This window comes from Trichosurus vulpecula, chromosome 6, assembly GCF_011100635.1.
Source record: "Trichosurus vulpecula isolate mTriVul1 chromosome 6, mTriVul1.pri, whole genome shotgun sequence".
Lineage (NCBI taxonomy): Eukaryota > Metazoa > Chordata > Mammalia > Diprotodontia > Phalangeridae > Trichosurus > Trichosurus vulpecula.
In genome coordinates, this window is record NC_050578.1 from 64,562,645 (window position 1) to 64,575,558 (window position 12,914).

General features: G+C 39.8%; 1 protein-coding gene across 1 annotated transcript in view; it reads left to right on the forward strand.

Annotated features, from left to right (window-relative positions):
• The window catches only part of DAPP1 (dual adaptor of phosphotyrosine and 3-phosphoinositides 1), a 53,204-nt gene that overhangs the window by 26,056 nt on the left and 14,234 nt on the right, over positions 1-12,914 (forward strand). The window lies entirely within an intron of this gene.

Sequence of the window (12,914 nt, forward strand, 5' to 3'; positions counted from 1 at the left end):
ACTAGCTGTGCGATCCCGGGCAAGTCACTTAACCCTGCTTGCCTCAGTTTCTTCATCTGTAAAATGAGCTGGAGGAAGAAATGGCAAACCACTCCAATAGCTTTGCCAAAAAAAAACCCCAAATGGTGTCACAAAGAGTTGCATATGACTGAAAAAGGAAAGAACAATAAAACAACAAAAATCATAAGATAAAGCCAACCTGAGATACCTAAGATACCTCTCTTCAACCCCACCTCAGCACCCTGCACTGAGCACACACTCAACAAATATTTGTGGATTTGATGAATCAATAGCACAGAAAAACCCCTTGTTAATGAAGGTGTATTCATTTTTATCAATAAGGGGATATCAACAAGAAACAAAGAAAAACCAGTGACAAGACAGATTTGGGGGCTTTTCACAATTCTGTATCTTCACTGATCAGTAATTGAAACAAGAGCTTTTCAGCTATGGGGGAGCTGCTCACTAATATCCATTTAAGAATTCTTGGTAGCCCTGAGATACATTGTCACTGAGATCCTTCAGGGTCACTCTTCATGAGATTCAAAGCAGGGAATGTAGTAAGTTGTTCCAAAATGCAAAGGAGCTGCAATTGCAACCCAGAACATATCCTATAAATCTGAGCCCAATCTTGATGGTAACAAATGGACCTTTAATAAAATATGGCCATGAATGGAAAGAATAGAAGTAAAAGAAAGAGGGAAACTGGAGATGCACCCATCACCCCCCCCCCCCACCAAATCCACAAGGGAATGTTGAAGGGAGAGTATGTTCTTTAGTCTCTTAACAAGACTAGGAGCTATAGGGAAATAAGATAAGAGCAACGGAGAGGAGGAACTGGAACATGGATACTAGAAGGTTAAGTCTCTTTCTAAGAGGAGAGAAGAAAGATTACCCCTAACTAACATTTCCATGAATGGGAGAGGAAGGATGAAAGGGAAGGGAAGGGAAGGGAAGGGAAGGGAAGGGAAAGGAAGGGAAGGGAAGGGAAGGGAAGGGAAGGGAAGGGAAGGAAAGGGAAGGGAAGGGAAGGGAAGGGAAGGGAAGGGAAGGGAAGGGAAGGGAAGGGAAGGGAAGGGAAGGGAAGGGAAGGGAAGGGAAGGGAAGGGAAGGGAAGGGAAGGGAAGGGAAGGGAAGGGAAGGGAAGGGAAGGGAAGGGAAGGGAAGGGAAGGGAAGGGAAGGGATGTAAGTAAATTCAAAAAATTTGTGACAGCACAGATAGTGGGAAAGGGGGAAGCGAAGAACCTGTGGGTTTAGCATCAAAATAGTATAAGGAAAATTAATTACAGAGACTAAGGATAGATTTTAAAGACAAAGGGTGTAAAAATCAATACCAAAGAAATAAGTGAGGGTAAATACAAGCCTAATCATAATAACTTTAAAAGTGAATAGACCAAAGAAATCGAATAAAATGACACCCAACAATTTCAACCAAAAAAAATCTAAAAACAAAGATACATCTGGAATAAAATGAAGAGACTTAATTAAAATATATTATATATCAGCTGATTCCAAAAGAGCAGGAATTGCAACCATGATATCAGACAAAGCAAAACTGAAATTTCTCAGCATCAAGAGAAAAAATATAGTATGCTTAAATGAACCACAGACAATGAAATAATATCAGTACTAAATGTATATGCATGAAATGACATAGTATCTAAAGTAACAGAGGAAAAACTAACTGAACCACAAAAAGACATAGAAGTTAACACAATTATAGGAGACTTTAATTTTCCTCTCTTAGAGTTAGATTAATCCAACAGAAAGGTAGAAAAAAAGGAAAATGGGGAATTGAACAAACTACTGAAGAAGTGAGATCTAAAAGACTCACAGCATACTTTGAATGGAGACATTAAATAATATGCACATTTCTCAACATCATATTTGCAAAAATAGGCCATGTGCTGGGGCATAAAGAAGTTACAAATAAATGTTTAAAAAGCATGAATACCATACACATTCTTTATAGAACATAAAAATAAAAATGGTAATTAATATAGGGAGCAGAAGCAAAAGATACAGATGTAAATAGAAACAATAATGACATCCTGAATAATGAGGTTCAAAGAAGAAATCATAGAAACAATCAATAGCTGTGTGAAAGATTGCTAATAATGAGACAACATGCAAAATTTCTGGAATGCAGTTAAAGAAGTACTCAGTGAAAAAAAAATCTCTAAAATTTACATGGATTAACTAATCTACCTGCCTGAATAATCTCTCTCTCTCTCTCTCTCTCTCTCTCTCTCTCTCTCTCTCTCTCACACACACACACACACACACACACACACACACCCCTACCTGATTCTGGGTCTTTAGAAAACATTCTAACTAAAAAATTTTTAATGAAGAAAAATTAATTCAGAACACAGTTCAAGATGCTTTGCTTCTCATTCTACACCTTTTTAAAAAAATCTTTAAAATAAAAGTTTTAAAAAGATGAACTTAGTGGATAGAGATAGAGGAGCTGACATCAGCACAATCTCTGTATTATATTGACTCTGTGAATCTGAGTAAATCACTTATATCTCAGGGCCGTGGCAACTCCAGACACAAAGTTGCGGAACAGGTATGTAACTGCATTGACTGAGGAAGTTTCTCCATTGGTAGTTCCTTGTACCAGTGAGGTCACAGGTCTTGGGGGGGAGGGGGGAATAAAAGGGAAAAAAAAAGAAAAAATCTGCAAAATGGGGGTGGAGAGGATAAATGCTCTACAGAGTCTCTCTCAGTTGTGACAATCTATATCCTAATCCCTCCTTTTCTTAACTATGGACTGTATTAGATCATTCTAAATTGTCATAAGTAGTTGCTATTGACTAATTTCATACGTACTTTTACACATAGAGTTCTTCAAACTTGAAACTTCATTTTAAAGTATAAAACTTCTTTTTAAAGTAAGCAATAACTACAAAACCAATTCTCATCAATAACTTAAACACATAGAACCAGTAGGGTTTTTCTCATTACTAATGCTTTAGTATTTTGTACGGACTGTGATCAAGTTTTTAACTTGTTAACTGATGTTTAATTTAAGCTCTTCTTTGTTCATACAAAGTGCCCAAATCACCAAAGACTCAAATATGAGCGTGAACCAAAGGGCAATGATGAGAAGTATGTGGAGTGTACTTGGAAATGCTCATACCGGAGATCTACAGTCAGTCTCTTGCCTCTTTAATCACCCAGTCAGCATTACGAAATAAGAGTTCAAGTCAACTATTGCACAGATCTGGACTTCCCTCTTTTCACAAGTACTTCTAAGCCAAGAAAAATCCATTTGGCTTTTTTTTATGCTGAACTTCTGTTAATCTTAAGATTCTGATCGTTGGCTGAAGGAAGTTACTACACTATCAGTTACTTTATATGGTTTTATCGTAATTTCCTTATAAAGTTAGGCCCTACCTCCTCAAAGGTCTCTGTGACACATATTTAATATAAGAGCTAAAATTATTGAAAATCAATTTTATTTCAAGACTTATAAAACCTCTCGAGGTGATCAGAGACTTTGAGATTTTCCATGGCAAAGAATAACCCCTCCAGCCCCCTGCCCAAAATAGATGAAAAGCATTTTTAATAGCCACCTAAATAACTAATTGGCTCAAATTCTTCGGGGGGGGGGGAAGTGACGCACACAATAAAATACATTGACTTATAGCATCCTTTTCTGAAAACTCAGAAGATATTTAATGTGCTTTGTATAAAGAGTGAGATGCTATTTGCAAAGCAGATTGGTAAGTCATAGATATAGAGTGGGGAGAATCCTTAGAGCTCAAAAACAAACGAGTTTATACAGGGTGAAGGTTTAGAGCTATTAAAGCTCTTGGCAACACATGAAAATAGAAGAGGAACAGAAGAAAAATTTACCTTGTTTCCGGTTCTTCAAATTGGCAGACCTTAAGACTGCACCGAGACTTTTGGGACACCCTGTATTTGATCCCAGTAGAAGCCAATGGAGTGTGCTAAGTTGTGAGGAAAGTGCTCTTTAAACCAATTGAACTGTTATTATTGGGCTTAGATGTCCCTTCATTCTCATGGTTCCGTTGTTGTTTGGTCCTTTCAGTCATGTCTGACTCTTCTTGGCCCCCTATGGGTTTTTTTTTTTGGCAAAGATACTGGAGTGGTTTGCCATTTCCTCCTCCAGCTCATTTTATAGATGAGGAAACTGAGGCAAACAGGGTTAAGCGACTTGCCCAGGGTCACACTAAAGCCAGATTTGAGCTCAAGAAGATGAGTCTCTCTGACTCCTGGCCCGGTACTCTATCTATTGTACCCCCTAGCTGGCCATTTAATAATAATAGCTAACATTTATCTAGCCCTAAAGCACAGGTTTATTCAGTAATAGTGACTCCCTATTCAGTAATGGCGGCTCCCTATTGCCCCTATGATCAAATATAAAAGACTGTGTTTGGCTTTTTAAGACCTTCAACCCATGGACCCTTTCTACTTTTCCAGCCTTCTTACACCTGAATCTTTTCCCTGTATTCTACGATCCAGTGACACTCTTTCCCGGCCATTCCTCAAACATAGGGCACTCCTCCTAAATCTGGGCATTTTCACTAGCTGTCTCCCGAGTCTACAATGCTCCCCCTCCTTGTCTCTACTTTCTGGCTTCCCTGAATTCTTTCAAGCCTCAGTTAAAGTCCTACTTTCTACAAGAAGCCTTTTCCGGTCCTCCTTAATCTAAGTGCTTCCCCTCTGAGATTATCAACAATTTACCTTGTATATATCTTGTTCATCCATAGCTTTTTTTAACAAGTTATATAATTGAGTCTACTCCCCCCCCCTTTAGACTGTAAGCTCCTTTTTGGGGGTGGGGGAGTCTTTTTTTGTTTGGTTGGTTAGTTTCTTTGTATTCCCTATACTTAGCATAATGTTTGGCACACAGTAGGTACTTAATAAATGCTTATTGACTTGAATTGACTTTAAGGTTTCTAAGTTTATTTAATCCTGATAACAATTCTGAGGTAGATCCCCATTTTACAGATATGAAAACTTGAAGCTTAGATGCTATTATCCCCATTTTATAGATAAGAAAACTGAAACTTAGAGAGATTAAGTGACTTACCCAGGGCCACACAACTCATGTTGAATCCAGGTTGCCTCATCTGCTGTGTGCCATGTGTATAGTAGAAGGAAGGCTTGATCTGGAGCCAAGAAAATTGAGTCAGACTCTGCCTCTTAGCTGCTGTAAGGCTGAGTGGACACATCATTTAATCTAAGTTTCAGTTTCCTCATCAGAAAATGAGGACACGCAATATTTATGCTATGTAACTCACATATGAGAAGTACTGGGTGAACCTCGGATCACTAGGCAAATGGCATTTCTTAGGACTTGCCAGGCCACTTTTCTAGAGTCAAGGGGAAAAACCAAGTTGAGAAACAGCCCGCAGCTGGAAGATAAAACACATGCACAAGTAAGGGTGAAACAGTATAAAGTAGAATACTCTAAGGACAAAGGTGAGATCCAGAAAAGGTGCTAGAATAAATTGGAAGAAGAAGAACTTATTCCCAATGGTGGGAGGAGAGGAAGAGGAGGAGGAGGTTTGGGCTTGATGCTGCTGGAGGAAATTGACTAGAACTAGCTTTGATGAGGTGAAGGATTTCAGCAGGCAGAGACGTGGAGGGAGGACCTTCCAGGCATGGCTACCTCACCTACCTGGATGCCCAAAACAAAGGGCAGGATGAGATTGGGCAACAGCTGGTGAATAATCCAGTTTGGCTTGACTGCACGAAGTTCCTGGTAAATGACCGGAAAGCTAGGTTGGAGTAAAACTGAGGAAGGTCTTTTAAAGGGGTTTTGATTTTGTTTTAGAGGCAATAAGGAGCAATGAAGGTTTTTAATCAGGGGCATGACATGGTCCAACCTGTACACTAGTTTGATCAAGGACAAAAATCGGAAAAGAGAGGAGAAGAGAATGGGCGTTTCCTCACTCAAAGTGAACACTTGAAAAGACTTTGGCCCCAAAGGGCCAAGGTCTCCCATTGCATCCTGGGCCATCTCCAGTCATTCTGATCAATATCTGGCCACTGGATCCAGATGGCTATGGAGGAGAAAGTGAGGCTGGTGACCTTGCACAGCCCTCCCTCACTCAAATCCAAGTCCATTGCAAGTCATGTCATCACCTCCCTGATGTCATGGTTCTGAGAGAATGGACTTGGTATCACTGGAGAATGGTCTGAATTTTACACAGCAGAGCATTAGTGTTGACAAGCACACTGAGCTAGATTCTATGAGCTGACTCTCACAAGCTCTCCGTACTGGTGATCTGCCTAGCCCATGAATTATCACACAGGGTTCAGTGGAATACAGAACTTGTGTCTCTTAAAAGCCCTTTCAAAATAAGATGAGTGTAGGGCAGCTAGCTGACTCAGTGGATAGAGCACCAGCCCTGCAGTCAGTTCAAATGATTTCAAATCTAGCCTCAGATACTTACTTAGCAGTGCAACCCTGGGCAAGTCACTTAACCTTAACTGCCTCAAAAAAAAAAAAAAAGATGAATGGGTAAAGTGCGGTGATTACATGTTGTTCAGTTGTGTTGAAACTCTGTGACCCCGTTAGGGGTTTTCTTGGCAGAGATACTGTAGAGGTTTGTCATTTCCATCTCCAGCTCATTTGATCGATGACTTGCCTAGGATCACACAACTCAGAAATGTCTGAGGCCAGATTTGAACTCAAAGATTAGTCTTCCTAATTCCAAACCCAGTTCTCCATCCACTGTGCCGCCTAGCTGCCCAAAAAGTAGTGACTACACATGCTAATAATGACCTCATTGGTAATGGGTACTTGATAGGCTCTCTCTCCTAACCAAAGACTGTGAGTTGCTTCTCCCTTTGTGGTGTTTGAAAACACCCACCACCATTATTTGAACCATTAGAGCTATGAGCTGGGTTTCACAATGGAATTCCAAATATCCTACTTGACAAGACTTTCCGGGTAATCCAAACAACCTACTCCTCTGGGTTCCTATTTTCCCCACTATGAAAATGAAGGTACTTTCCATCTACCTGTAAGGAGCCAGGTTACTGAGGATGTTATAACCTATCCTGACAGGTCAGCTCTTTAGGGTCATGGATCATTTCCTTTTTGTCTTTTTTTCCTCAATGCCTCGAATAGTGCCTGGTATATAGTAATGCATACAATACATGCTTCTTGACTGATTGATTGCTATATTGGAGCGTATGAGAGCAAGACACAAAACAGATGAAATGATTATTCCCATCAATATGATTTGGGACATCGAATCTTCCTTATGATGGCAAAGGAATGTCTTTAACATTCGCTTTAACTCAGTGAGTAGAGGTTTTAGGGGAATGAATGTAGATCATACCTTTTCTGCTACTTATAGTCTTAAAGTTGCCAGGGGCATTGATAGATTAAGTGACTTGCCCAGGGGCACATAGCCAGTATAAGTCAGGCAGAACTGAAACTCAATCAGATCGTTATTAGCATGTGTAGTCGTTGCTTTTTGAGCAGCTAGGTGGCACAGTGGATAGACTTCCAGGCTCAGCATCGATCAATTCACTAAGCCTCGACACCTCACAGTATTGAGTCTAATGAAACTCCATATTCATAGAGTCATTGAATGTTAGGCTTGGAGGCAAACTTGGAGATCTTCTGGTCCAAGCCTTTCATTTCACAAATGAAGAAACGGAGTCCCAGATTTGGTGAAATGACTTACCCAAGGTCACAGAACAAGTTAGTGGCAGAAACAGCCATCGAATCCAGATCTCTTGACTCCCAATCCACTTCCCTTTCCACCACACCATTCTGCCTTTCCATCCATATAGAACTGTGGAAAGAAATACTAACAGAACAGCCTAATGGAGGAACTGACAGGATGGCCATCACTGATGTATTATTGGGACTTACTCTTTGAATCCAAGGACAGCAATGAAATGGGCATCAATTTTTTTTAGAAGTAATGGTCTAGGGACAACAAGGTGGCCCAGTAGATAGAAAATCGGCCCTGGAGTCAGTAGGACCTGAGTTCAAATCTGGCCTCAGACATTAGCTGTGTGACCCTGGACGAGTCACTGAACTCCAATTGCCACCAAAAAAAGAAGTGATCATCTGCACGTATTTGTGCTTTACAACGGTGGTACCAAACTCAAAAAGAAAGGGGGGGGGGGTCATTAAAGTATACATGCAGATCCCTGTGAGCTATATATTGACTTGGAAAACTACATGTTAATGTTATCTATGTTTTATTATATTTTTATTTATTTTGTTGAATATTTCTCAATTCAGTTTTAATCTGGTTTTAGTGTTACAGCAATAATATACAGCCCATTGTCCACAACTCTGCTATACAGCACCAGCTCTCATGCCCAGTATTCCACCAGGCAACTCAGTTGTTCAGTTCAGTAAATATCTAAGTTCATAGTCTCTGGTCTATAGACCCCCAAGGAGTCTATAGCAAGATTTTAGGCAATCCTGGAACTTACATGGGAACTAACCTCTATTTGAAATTGAGCGTCTCCTTTCATTATGAATGATGCAGGTAGGGGTGTGATGGTAAATGTTTAACTGGCTCTCATAAAAAACAATTTACACCTACATGTTTAAGTTTAATCTTCATTATTAACATTTTCTCCAACACTTTCTGAGGTCTGGACATTTTCCTTTTTTGTGTGAGGCAATTGGGGTTAGGTAACTTCCCCAATGTCTCACAGCAGTGTCTGAGGCTGGATTTGTACTCAGGTCCACCAGACTCCAGGACCGGTGCTCTATCCACTGTACTCCTAGCTGCCCCAAGTCTAGACAATATTTAAAAGAAAAGAAAAAACCTTAACGAATTATTTTGTCATCTTTGCTTATTTCCAGGATGTAAGTGTTCACACTGAAAATTTAAAAATTGTCTCTCCCTATTGTACCTCTATTGAGCAATTCTGAAACCAAATTTAACTTCAGAGGCGGGAACAAACCAACTTCTAGAAGCAGGGCAGAAAATGAAGTAAAACCCGTAGCCATATTTGCTAAGCTCCTGGTCCCTGATTCCCCTTGTAGCCTTTTCACCCCTTCTCCCAGCCCCAGTCAACTGTTGCTCCTTATACAAACTGGCTCTAGAACACATCTAGATGTAGGTAACAATATTATTCTGAGAAGGGATCCATGGGCAACACTAGACTGCCAAAAGGCTCTCTGTCTCTGTCTCTGACTCTCTGTCTCTGTTTTTGTCTCTCTCTCTCTGTCTCTCTCTTTCTCTCTGTCTCTCCTCCTCTGTCTGTCTCTATCTCTGTCTGTCTGTCTCTCCCCCCTCTCTGTTTCTGTCTCTGTCTGTTTCTGTCTGTCTGTCTGTCTCTCTCTGTCTCTTTCCCCCACCTCTATCTCTGTCTCTGTCTGTCTGTCTCTTTATCTCTGTCTGTCTGTCTCTCTCTCACACACACAAACACACACACACACACACACACACACACACACACACACACACACACACAGAGTTAAGAAACTCCACTCTAAAAAATGTACCTCTATTGAGCAATTCTGAAACTAAATTTAATTTCAGAGGCAGGAACAAACCAGCTTCTAGAAGCAGGGCAGAAAATGAAGTAAAACCCGTAGCCATATTTGCTAAGCTCCTGGTCCCTAATTCCCTTTGTAGCCTTTTCATCCCTTCTCCCAGCCCAAGACAACCCTTGCCCTTTATCTGAGGGTTGCAGCCAAGCCCTACAGCTGTCTTGGTCAGACTATCTTGTATGTTGCAGTTTTCTTGTCCATTGGTCTAAGGCTCTAACTCCTCTTTGAAAGACCTCACTGAATTAGTAGTGTTCCTTCCAGTGGGTTTCACAGTCAGATTAAGAAAACTTCTCCTCTGGGGTCACAGAAAAGAGAAGTTGTAGGATGAGTTGGCTCCTCGCCTCGTCTATCATTTCAGTCTAAATCCAACCCCAGCCACGTAAACTAGAAGAAGGAGATCGGCACCAGTACTTTGTTCTCAGTTTATAATTCACTTCCCAGAAGCAGGGAAGCCATTCATACTTCCTCTATTGAGTTAAATTATGAATGTTTTAGGAGTAAAGTTTTAGAATCCACTCTAGAGGTGAGGAAGAGCAAAGCTGAGATCCTGGAGGAATTTGGGATATCTGGGGCTGTTCTGGTCCTAGGCGGTCAGTGCTATGAACACAGGGAGGTCAGCCAAAGACCTTTCCAAATTTAAACCTCATCCCACAAAGGCATTCATTAAATTCACTCATTCAGTGAACACTTATTCAGCTCCTACTCTATCCAAGACACTAGGCATTACAACAGTGTATAAGACACCATCCCTACCCTTTATAACCGAGTAGGACATAATCCTATTTACACGAAGCCTCTCAAATCTCAACATGTTTTGGGGATAGAGGGGTCATCAGCTATGGCCCACAGCCTTATGGTACCAATTGGTGCTACCACCATGGCCATAAGTCTGGCCCAGGAACTTGTACCTTTACTGCTACCTGGCTTGTACCTTTACTGCTATTTCTTTTTTAAAGGCCATTGGTACCATACCAGTCACTCAAGTTCATAATCTTGGAAATATTTTTGCTGTTCATTCCTCTTCACATCCCCTCAGCTCCCCTGAACGCCAGGTACAATCAGCGGCCAAGTCTTCCTGATTTTACCTCCACAACATTTCTTGAATCTATCTCCTTCTCTATACTTATATGGCTATCACCCTTAATTTAAGACTTTGCCACCTCTTGTCCGGACTATTGTTCTGGCTTCCTAATTGATCTCTTTGCATCAGTGTCACTTCTCTCCAATCCATCCTCCAAATAATAACCAAATTCATCTTCTCAAAGCACCTCTGGGTGTATCATTCCCCTACTCAAGAAACTTCAATTGTTTCCCACTGCCACTAGAATAAAATACAACTTCCTTAATCTGTGATTTAATTTTTAAATTAAATTTTCTACATTATGAACTTGAAAAATATTAACAAACATGAATGTTTCCAACTCAAAGAAGAGAGAAAGAGGATGGTATATGAAATTGGGAATCTCTATTACATACAACTTTTTTTAAAGTGCATATTAAATTTAATGCATTAGTACCAACCAAGTCCTACTTCTCTGTATCCCCTTTTGAGCTTCCTTCTTTGCTCTTGTGTGGTTTTAAATGTTTCATTAATGATTTTTTCTTTTTTTCTATCATTATACCCTCTACACTTTCCTATAAATAAATCTGTCCTCCCCCTAAAAAGCCCATGATTGGAATCAGCAGGTACAGACAAGCAAAAAAAAAAATTAATTGCACGTCATTTCCCAACATGCTGTTCTCCTAGACTTCACAATCTCCAGAAACTCAGCATCTTGTAAGATAACATCTGAAACTCAGACCTCCCTACCCTTGCAATCCCTCCCTCCCTCCTTCTGATTGGAGAGAGTGCAGGGTGGATAACAGAGCTCCTCCCAGATCTCCACTCTTTAAGGAGGATGTTCAGGGCAGTCACTTTATCATCTCCCACCCCCACTGCAATACTTCATCACACCTTTACACCTGGTACCCTCTCCCCAAACCTGCTCAACCGTCTTTTCTACTTTTTTTGTGTCATCTTCTGCCATCAGATTGTGAATTCATTGAGGACAGCTACTGTCGTTTGCTTTTCTTTATATACCCAATGTTTAGCATAGTGCATAGTACATGGTAGGCATTTAATAAATGTCTATTGACATGTTCATCTCATTCTGTATCTCTTTTCCTCTCTGCTAAGAGGTAAAAAGTATAGAAGATTCTACATTCTGTATTTTAGGCACAAGCTTGCCAGAAACAATATTTATTAAAATTTTGATTAAACTAATTGTAATCATTTCTGCTCAGAAGGGAAGAGATCCAAAAAAAGGGTAAAGTTACCTATGCCACTGAAAATCTAACACAAACCCATTCTGGAGTTAAAATTCACAGCATTCCCAGAAAATAGACAAAATTTTACAGTAAAGATTAAGCAGAGTTTCGAAGTTTACAAGTTAGATTACTTTTGGCACACCCATGAAGCATCATACTGCTAAAACCATTCAATTCCTTCTCAGTCTCTCTCCAGGGATATTCTGTTCTATCTTAAAAAGGCAAACTCAAGAGATATTTCCATTAAATGAAGTAATCAAAGACTTCTTCCTTTCCTTAGTCAGATCATTGCCCCAAACCAATATGGAGATATCATATCAAAAGGGAGAATATGGTTCTTCCCTGAACTCACAGATATGGAAAGAAAATAGATCTTTTCTCCTCCTTACCAAAGGCCTAACCACATAAAGTATTGTTTCAGAATTGGGATTTCTCATCCAGGACCCTAAACTAAATAATCATCCTAATAATTTAATGTGTAGCCCAAGGTGGCCTCCAATATGTAGAGGCATGATTCATCATCAGTTTTTTTGAATTAATGATGAGTCACTGCTTTTATCAAGATTCTTAAGTCTTTTGACATTTCTTTACAATGTTAAAATAACAGTATTATAGTTTTTCTTTACATTATCACTATCACTATACCCTCTGCACTTTCCTATAAATAAATCTCTCCTCCCCGTCCTGGTTCTGTTCACGTCATTTACTCTGCATCACTTTAAATAAATCTTCCCAAGTTTCTCTAAAACCATCCCTTCTATTGTTTCTTATGGATCAATAATATTCTATTGTATTCTTATACCATAATTTTGTCAGTCTTTCCTCAACTGATGAGCATCTTTTTAGTTTCTAAGTCTTTAAAACAATAAAAAGTGCTATAATTATTTATTTTGCATATATGTGTGTTTTCTTTTTTTTCTTTGACCTCTTTGGGATTATAGACCTAATAGTAGTATCACTGGGTCAATGGCTGTATACACTGTTTAGTGGCTTTGGAGGTATAGCTCCAATTTGCTCTCTAGAATGGTAGGACCAATTCATAGTTTCAGCACAGTAGATTAATGTGCCTCTTTTCCCAGAGGCCCTCCA